This window comes from Hevea brasiliensis, chromosome 15, assembly GCF_030052815.1.
Source record: "Hevea brasiliensis isolate MT/VB/25A 57/8 chromosome 15, ASM3005281v1, whole genome shotgun sequence".
NCBI classification, from domain to species: Eukaryota; Viridiplantae; Streptophyta; class Magnoliopsida; order Malpighiales; family Euphorbiaceae; genus Hevea; species Hevea brasiliensis.
The window spans coordinates 60,063,173-60,073,050 of record NC_079507.1 but is presented as its reverse complement, the minus strand read 5'-3'; positions in this window follow the sequence as shown (position 1 = coordinate 60,073,050).

Here is a 9,878-nt window from a genome sequence, read left to right as displayed (position 1 = left end):
TTGGTGTAGAAGAAATCACTCTCAATAACTCTCAGATACAGAATTTAATTGTAACACCCCAAAATTTTAAATTTTATGAGCATTTTTGATATTTTAATTTTATTTAAATTTTAGGAATTTTTTTGAGATTTTTCAGATTTTAAAAATCGGGTTCGATTTTCCGAAAATATAAACCTTGATGAATTTTAAAAATTTATTTAAAGACCACGTGGCAAAATTAAAAATATATTTGGAGTCTACGTATTTTTCTGAGTTTTCTAGAATTTTTTCGGAATTTTTGGACCTCGTTTTCGGTCCCGAGGCAGAGTAAAAATTCAAAATTTTGTATTTCGAATCGAACCGGCCGAATCGAACCGATCGATCGACCGGTCGACGGACCGCTCCCTTTCCTTTTTTTTCTTCCTCGCGTCGTTCCCTCTCCCTTCTCTCTCTCTTTTCTCTCTCCTCCCTCCCCTGCCGCGACCACCTCCCGGCCACCACCTCCCCTGCCACCCGATCGGCCGCGCGCCACCACCCGCCACTGACCGGTAGGCCGCCCGAGCGGCGGAAGCCGCGAATTCCCTCCCTTGCGCGCGCGGCGTTTCGGCTTCTCCGGTCAAAATCCGGCCGATCCGGCCACCAATTGGATCGGGTCTTGTGTCTAAAATCATCTACTCGGCGAGAGCTTTCCATAGACACCAAGAACGCCGAAATCCATCGAGTGGTTTGTCCGATTTTTGCTCGGGAAGATTTTAGCCCATTTCGACTTTTGGGCTAGATTTCTCGAAAACCGTGAATCCCACGAGAAAACCGAGGGTACCAGCACGCTCCACTCGTCGAGAGCTTCGCGGCGACATAAATTTCAAATTTTTTCGACACCGTTTTTCGGTGGGTCCCACGAAACTTCGCAGTGTTTTTCCGAGCATTAAATGAGCTTAGAAAATTCTGAAAAATTTATGTACTAACCCCCGTGTTATGGGCTTCGTGTAGGTATTCTCAATTCGCGAAAATTCGGCGATTGACCAAGTGCGCAAATTTCGGGCTAGATGGACTGTTCTGGAAAAGTCTCCGAATTGGACCGAGGTTTTGGCTAGCCCCCATTGTCAGACGTCCCGAGCGCATTCCCGAAGTCGGAATCGGCAAAGGTAAACCCGAACCTTGCTTTTTCATAATTTTCTAGTGCTTAAATAGGATTAAAAATCCATAAAATATTCGTGGTAGCTTAGAAAATTATGATTCTTTTTGCAATAGCTTAGTAATATTGCTAAGGACATGGGCAAAGTTTTAGAATTTTTAGAGCTTATTTGGGCGTTTTGCAAAAATGATTAATTATAAGGACTAAATTGCAATTTTACATCTTGTGATGAATGATCGATTTGATGGGCGGGAGTGGCTGTGTGATGTGATTGAGTTGTGTATATATGGATTGTGAATATAGAAGTGTGTTTTGAGCCCTTTTGCAGGTTGGGTAGATCCTAGGTATAGGGGAGACTCTGCCGGATTTTTGGCATGATTTAGGACATATTTGGTCTTTTTTTTAAGCTTGTATTGTGTCAAATTTATTAAATGATTGTAATAAAATTGTCAGGTGAGCCAGGACAACCTTCTTCCTCCGCCCGCCCACGGTGATTGTCGTCAAGTCTGTGAGTAAAATATTAATTTTAATTGTAATTTCGATATTATTATATGTTCAGCATGCCCATGCATCACTTATATGCATATATTTATGTAGTTAAACTCTAGGCACGATTTATGATGCATTGATAACTGTTAAAGTGCCATGATGTTATTGTGGTAATTTGGAGCAGTGTGCGTGCGTTGGCGTGCGTGTGATGTGGTGTGGACTATGGATAGGACGGGTAGTCACGGCTTGAGTTCTTCGCTGGGACCCGATCCTTCGAGGGGTAGTCACGGCTTGAGTTCTTCGCTGGGACCCTCGATTTGGTTTATTAAGCGAAAGTCCGGCTTGAGTTCTTCGCTGGCACCAGGTTGGATTTAAGAGAGCTGTATAGGGGATGAGCTCCCATATGTTATGATTGATGCTACAGGGTGCGTGAGTGCTCCAAATTACCTTTTTGATGTTATAATGTGAAAATGTTGTTGATGTTGCATTTCACTCTACAGGGTGCATTAGTTTTAGATAGTTATAGAGATTATGGTTAAAATTGATATTTTACTCTCTGAGTCGAACGCTCACTCCTGTTCAATATTTTTTTCAGCCTACAAGAGGATTTTATTTTGGTTAACCTGCTTTTCTCCTTCTCAGGTTGTTTATCAATATTTGTGTAATTTTATTTACTCCTAGAATTTCCGCATGTGTTAGAAGTATTTATTTGATTATGGTCTGTAATATTATTATCATGTTGGACCTGTAAACGTATAATGATATGCATGTTTGATGGATTGGATGAGGGAGCTAAGCTCCCATTTATTTTTATGAGGATATGAGTATGTGGAGGGTGAGCTGAGCTCCCCAATTGAGTATTTATTATGTTTACAGGTCGGATGAGTCGAAAACTCCCCGTTGGAAAGTCCATTTTATGGCGGACTGGCCCATTTGTTTTCTTGATATTGGGCCCAAATGGGCCTTAGAGTTGGGTTAATGAACAGTTAGGCTTACTACGGGCCTCGGGGGCTTTAGGCTGGACCAGGTCCTAGTGCCGGTCCGGCCCATAGGTTGGGTCGTGACAAATGTGGTATCAGAGCTTAGGCTCCAGATTCTTAGGGAATGTTTGTCTAAAGTGTTGGGAAGAGTCTACTAGGAGTCACATGCGGAAAAATAGGGTCCACATTCGTCTTGCATTGTCGTCTTTGCTTCTAGTTTCTGCTCCATATATTGTGTATAAATATGAGTCTATAGAGCTGTAATGTGCGCTTTTGAATTTTGTGGGCTAATGCTGAATTTCAGAAAATGCGCAGAAGGTGAGAGCCGCCATCGCACTGTAACTGCATGTACTGACGAGGTGTCAAGACAGATGAGGCGCCCGCCCGAGGAGGCGGGTAGGAGGCCTTGAGCTGCTCAAGTAGAGGAGCACCCACCCCCAGTACAGGATCAGTCCTTTATGGCACAGGGTCCCATGGACCCCATGGCAGCTACTCTAGCTGGTTTGCAGAGGACCATTGATATGATGGCGCAGTATATGGTCCACCCTCCACAGCAGCAGCAGTCCACCGCACCAAGAGAGGAATCTTACAAACAGTTCATAAATTTCAAGAAGTTGGTGCCTGGTACTTATGATGTGTCAGACGATGCATATCGGTTTTTGGATTCCTACTGCATGGCAGAATGCAATTACAGTTGACTGATAGAAGATTGATAGAGTGTATGCAGCATGTCATGGGGCCTATGCCTAGACAATGGATGAATGACTACGTGTTACCCCGGATGGAGGGTTTGACATGGGCTCAGTTTGTGGAACTTTTTATCAATCGGTTTGTGCCAGAAAGCTTCAGAGATCAGAAGCAGTGGGCCTTTGAGGCCTTAAGACAGAATGGCAGGTCTGTAGACGAATATGCTACAGAATTTCTGGAATTGAGCAGATATGCCCCTGCAGCAGTAGCTACAGAAACTATGAAGGTGAAGAGATTCCTAAAGGGGCTTGACAGGAGGTATGCGAACCTAGCCATGATGTCTGATCAGTCTTTTGACGTGGTAGTTGATCGAGCCAGACAGATAGAGATTAGCTATGCTGCGGATGACAGCTGGAGAGCCAAGAAAAACAGAGCAGAGGGTTCCTCAGGTGTCCCTTCCATGGGTACTCCGGACAGTGGTGGCCAGAGTAATTACAGAGGAAGAAGTAGGAACAAGAAGAGTGGTTTTAGACACAAACCTCGAGGATTCAGACCAGGGTACGGATCCAGCAGTGGTCACAGTTCAGGGTACAGCAGTTCTGGGTCTGGTTCAGGATCCTCCTTGGCACCTTGTGCACAGTGTGGAAGAGGACATTCAGGACCTTGTTTGATGGGATCAGGAGTATGCTTCAGGTGTGGCCAACCAGGTCACTTTGCTAGAGAATGCCCCGTTTTCAGTGAGCCACATATGGGGTCACAGGGTTCTGTTGCAAATGTTCCTCGCCAGTTGTATCCGGGTACTTTCAACATGGCAGGTAGTCAGTTCAGTGGCCAACAGGGCCGAGGACAAGGGGGACGTGGATTTGGAGGTAGATCAGGAGGTAGAAGTCGATCGTGGTTCGCCACTCAGTAGGGGTCAAGCTCGGGTTTTCACCCTGACCCACCAGGATGCTCAAGCTTCAAATGCAGTTGTGGCAGGTATTCTTCTGGTCTGTTCTTATGAGGCTCGTGTTTTGATAGATCCGGGTGCTACGCACTCATTTGTCTCCCCTGTGTTTGCCATGAGATTGGGTAGAAACCCTACAACCTTAGGATGTCCTTTGTCGGTAGCTACCCCACTTAGTGACAACATAGATGTAGATATGATTTTTCCAGGTAGCCCAGTAGTAGTAGATGGAAAGATCCTCCCAGCAGACTTGGTTCCTCTACCAGTAATGGATTTCGATGTAATCTTGGGGATGGATTGGTTGGCAACTCACTATGCCACTTTAGACTGCAGGAACAAAAAGGTGTATTTCCACATACCTGGTGTGGAAGAGTTTAGCTTTGATGGTGACAGGAGCGTGGCTCCATATAATTTGGTGTCAGCAATTAGTGGTAGAAAAATGTTGAGGCGTGGATGCCAAGGGTATTTGGCATTGGTGAGAGATACATCTGTAGAAGGTGTCAGCATGGAAAATGTTCCTGTTGTCAGAGAATTTATGGATGTCTTCCCTGAAGAGCTTCCAGGGTTGCCACCAGGAAGGGAAATAGAGTCTTGCATTGATGTTGTGCCGGGTACAAACCCCATATCGATGCCACCTTACAGGATGGCACCAGCAGAATTGAAAGAGCTGAAGGAGCAACTACAGGAGCTTTTGGACAAGGGTTTTATACTTTCGAGCACTTCACCTTGGGGCGCTCCTGTTCTATTCGTGAGAAAGAAGGATGGGTCATTGAGGTTGTGTATTGACTATAGACAGCTGAACAAGGTGACTGTGAAGAACAAGTATCCACTTCCTCAGATCGACGATCTGTTTGATCAGCTTCAAGGGGCTAGATTCTTTTCCAAGATAGACCTGCGATCAGGCTACCATCAGTTGAGAATCAGGAATGAGGACGTGTCCAAAACGGCATTCAGGACAAGATATGGTCATTATGAGTTCTTGGTGATGTCTTTTGGACTCACTAATGCACCAGCAGCCTTCATGGACTTGATGAACAGGGTGTTCAAGCCATTTTTGGACCGTTTTGTCATCGTATTCATAGATGACATTTTGGTGTACTCTCGGACCGAGGAAGAACACGTGTGGCACTTGAGGATGGTGTTGTAGACCTTGAGGGAGCACCAGCTATATGCCAAATTTTCAAAATGTGAATTTTGGCTAGAAAGCATCTCATTCTTGGGACACGTGGTTTCTAGTGACGGCATTCAAGTGGATCCCAAGAAAATTGAAGTCAGAATCGATTGGCTTAGGCCTACAACAGTCACTGAGGTGCGAAGTTTTCTGGGTTTAGCTGGCTACTATAGGCGTTTTGTACAAGATTTCTCCAGGATAGCGGCTCCCCTAACTAAGTTGACCAGGAAGAATGTTCCATTCATTTGGACAAATGACTGTGAGGTGAGTTTCCAGAAGCTTAAGGAGTGTCTAACCACTACCCTTGTGTTGACACTACCTGTGAGTGGTGAAGGATACACCGTGTATTGTGACGCCTCCAGAGTTGGCCTAGGGTGTGTTTTGATGCAGAATGGAAAGGTAGTGGCTTATGCTTCAAGGCAGCTGAAGAGGCATGAGCAGAACCACCCCACCCATGATTTGGAAATGGCGGCTGTAATCTTTGCACTAAAGATCTGGAGACACTACCTATATGGTGAAGTGTGCGAGATATACACCTACCACAAGAGTTTGAAGTACATCTTCCAGCAGAGGGATTTAAACTTGAGACAGAGGAGATGGATGGAGCTTCTGAAAGACTATGATTGCACCATCCAGTACCACCCTGGGAAGGCCAATGTTATAGCAGATGCCTTGAGCAGAAAATCTTCTGGCAGTTTGGCGCACATTTCAGTAGAGAGGAGACCATTGATTCAGGAGGTACATGAGTTGATGGATCAAGGTTTAATCCTAGATCTTTCTGATGAGGGGGTATTGCTGGCTCATTTTTCAGTGAGGCCAGAATTGAGAGACAGAGTTAGAGTTTCCCAGCACAGAGACCAACAATTGATGAAGATTATAGAAAGAGTACAGCAAGGTGAAGGTGGTGAGTTTGGATTTGCCAATGATGGCGCCCTAGTGCAAGGTTCTAGGATATGTGTGCCCGATGTGGACAACCTCAGGAATGAAATCATGCGAGAGGCACACTACACACTGTACAGTGTCCACCCAGGTTCCACCAAGATGTACCATAATGTGAAAGATAGCTACTAGTGGAATGGCATGAAGAGAGACATAGCAGACTTTGTGTCCAAGTGCTTGACTTGTCAGAAGGTGAAGTTTGAACACCAAAGACCGTCAGGGAAGCTGCAAGAGCTCCCTATTCCAAAATGGAAGTGGGAAATGATCACTATGGATTTTGAGACTGGATTGCCTCGTACCACGCAAGGATATGATTCGATATGGGTAATTGTGGACCGTCTAACCAAATCAGCTCACTTTTTGCCTGTGAAGACTACGTATTCGGTGGCACAGTACGCCCGACTCTACATTCGAGAAATAGTCAGATTGCATGGAGTTCCGGCTTCCATAATATCTGACAGAGAGCCCCAGTTCACTTCTCGGTTTTGGAGGAAGTTGCAGGAGGCACTTGGCACACAGTTGAACTTTAGTACGGCTTTCCACCCTCAGACAGACGGATAGTCCGAAAGGACAATCCAAACACTGGAGGACATGCTTCGCATGAGTGTTTTGGATTTTGGAGGTCAATGGGATGATCAGCTAGCTTTGGTGGAGTTTGCCTACAACAACAAGCATTACTCCAAAGATAGGGATGGCACCCTATGAGGCACTATATGGAAGAAAGTGTAGGTCTCCTCTGTGTTGGACAGAAATGGGGGAAGCGAAGGTGCATGATGTAGACCTAGTGTAGTACACTTCAGAGGTAGTTCCTTTAATCAGGGAACGACTGAAAACAGCTTTCAGTAGGCAAAAGAGTTATGCAGACCCCAGACGGAGGGATGTGGAGTTTGCAGTGGGCGACTATGTATTCCTGAAGGTTTCTCTAATGAAGGGAGTCATGAGGTTTGGAAAGAAAGGCAAGTTGGCACCTCGGTATATCGGACCTTTTGAGGTTACTGATAGAGTTGGAGCAGTTGCCTACCGGTTGGAGCTACCACCCAACCTTTCTCACATTCATCCCGTGTTTCACATCTCCATGCTCAGGAAATACATTCCCGATCCTTCTCATGTCTCGCACTGGATGTGATAGAGCTAAAAGAGAACTTGACATTTGAGGAGCAACCTGTAGCCATAGTGGACTACCAAGTGAGACAGCTAAGATCCAAACAGATCCCTATGGTTAAGGTTTTGTGAAGGAGTCAGTCAGTGGAAGAGTGCACCTGGGAGTCAGAACGGGACATGCGTAACAAGTACCCTTATCTGTTCAATGTATAATCATGTGCTTTATTCTGCCTTGTGTAAAATTCGAGGACGAATTTTCTGTAAGGGGGGAAGAATGTAACACCCCAAAATTTTAAATTTTATGAGCATTTTTGGTATTTTAATTTTATTTAAATTTTAGGAATTTTTTTGAGATTTTTCGGATTTTAAAAATCGGGTTCGATTTTCCGAAAAATATAAACCTTGATGAATTTTAAAAATTTATTTAAAGACCACGTGGCAAAACTAAAAATATATTTGGAGTCTACGTATTTTTCTGAGTTTTCTGAAATTTTTTCGGAATTTTTGGACCGCGTTTTCGGTCCCGAGGCAGAGTAAAAATTCAAAATTTTATATTTCGAATCGAACCGGCCGAATCGAACCGGACCGGATCGGACCGGTCGAATCGGACCTGCTCCCTTTCCTTTTTTTCTTCCCCGCGCGCGTCGTTCCCTCTCCCCTTCTCTCTCTCTCTTTTCTCTCTCCTCCCTCCGCCACGGCCACCACCTCCCTCGCCACCCAGCTGACCGGCCGCCACACCGCCACCCCAGCCACCGGCCGCCGTAACGGCCGGAACCGCGCACTCTCCTCGCAAGCTGCTGCGCTTCTCCAAAATTCGCCAATCCGGCCACCAATTGGACCGGTCTTGTGTCTAAAATCATCTACTCGAGAGCTTTCCATAGACACCAAGAACGCCAAATCCATCGAGCGGTTTGTCCGATTTTTGCTCGGGAAGATTTTAGCCCATTTCGACTTTTGGGCTAGATTTCTCGAAACCGTGAATCCCACGAAAACCGAGGGTACCAAAGACGCTCCACTCGCCGAGAGCTTCGCGCGACATAAATTTCAAATTTTTCCGACACCATTTTTCGTGGGTCCCACTAACTTCGCAGTTGTTTTTCCGAGCATTAAATGAGCTTAGAAAATTCTGAAAATTTATGTACTAACCCCGTGTTATGGGATTCGTAGGTATCCTCAATTCGCGGAATTAGACAGATTGACCGGTCCGCAAATTTCTGCCAGATGCACTGCACGAAAAAGTCTCCGAATTGGGCCGAGGTTTTGGCTAGCCCGCCATTGTCAGACGTCCCGAGCGCATTCCCGAAGTCGAAATTGGCAAAGGTAAACCCGAACATTGCTTTTTTATAATTTTCTAGTGCTTAAATAGGATTAAAAATCCATAAAATATTCGTGGTAGCTTAGAAAATTATGATTCTTTTTGCAATAGCTTAGTAATATTGCTAAGGACCGCGGGGCAAAGTTTTAGAATTTTTAGAGCTTATTTGGGTAGTTTTTGCAAAAATGATCAATTTTAAGGACTAAATTGTAATTTTACATACTGTGATGAATGACTGATTTGATGGGCCCAGGAGGGGCTGTGTGATGTGATTGAACTGTGGATATATGAGTTGCGAATATAGAAGTGTGATTTGAGCCTTTTTGCAGGTTGGGTAGGTCCTAGGTATAGGGGAGACTCACGGATTTTCTACGACTTAGGACGTAATGGTCTTTTTGTGTGTTTGTATTGAGTCAAATTTATTAAATGATTGTAATAAAATTGTCGTGAGTCGATGCCTTCTTCCTCCGCCCAGCCGCTACAGTGATTGTCGTCAAGTCTGTGAGTAAAATATTAATTTTAATTGTAATTTCGATATTATTATATGTTCAGCATGCCCATGCATCACTTATATGCTTATATTTATGTAGTTAAACTCTAGGCACGATTTATGATGCATTGATAACTGTTAAAGTGCCATGATGTTGTTGTGGTAATTTGGAGCAGTGTGCGTGCGTTGGCGTGCGTGTGATGTGGTGTGGACTATGGATAGGACGGGTAGTCACGGCTTGAGTTCTTCGCTGGGACCCGATCCTTCGAGGGGTAGTCACGGCTTGAGTTCTTCGCTGGGACCCTCGATTTGGTTTATTAAGCGAAAGTCCGGCTTGAGTTCTTCGCTGGCACCAGGTTGGATTTAAGAGAGCTGTATAGGGGATGAGCTCCCATATGTTATGATTGATGCTACAGGGTGCGTGAGTGCTCCAAATTACCTTTTTGATGTTATAATGTGAAAATGTTGTTGATGTTATAATGTGAAAATGTTGTTGATGTTGCATTTCACTCTACAGGGTGCATTAGTTTTAGATAGTTATAGAGATTATGGTTAAAATTGATATTTTACTCTCGAGTAACGCCACTCCTGTTCAATATTTTTTTCAGGCTATAGGAGGATTTTATTTTGGTTAACCTGCTTTTCT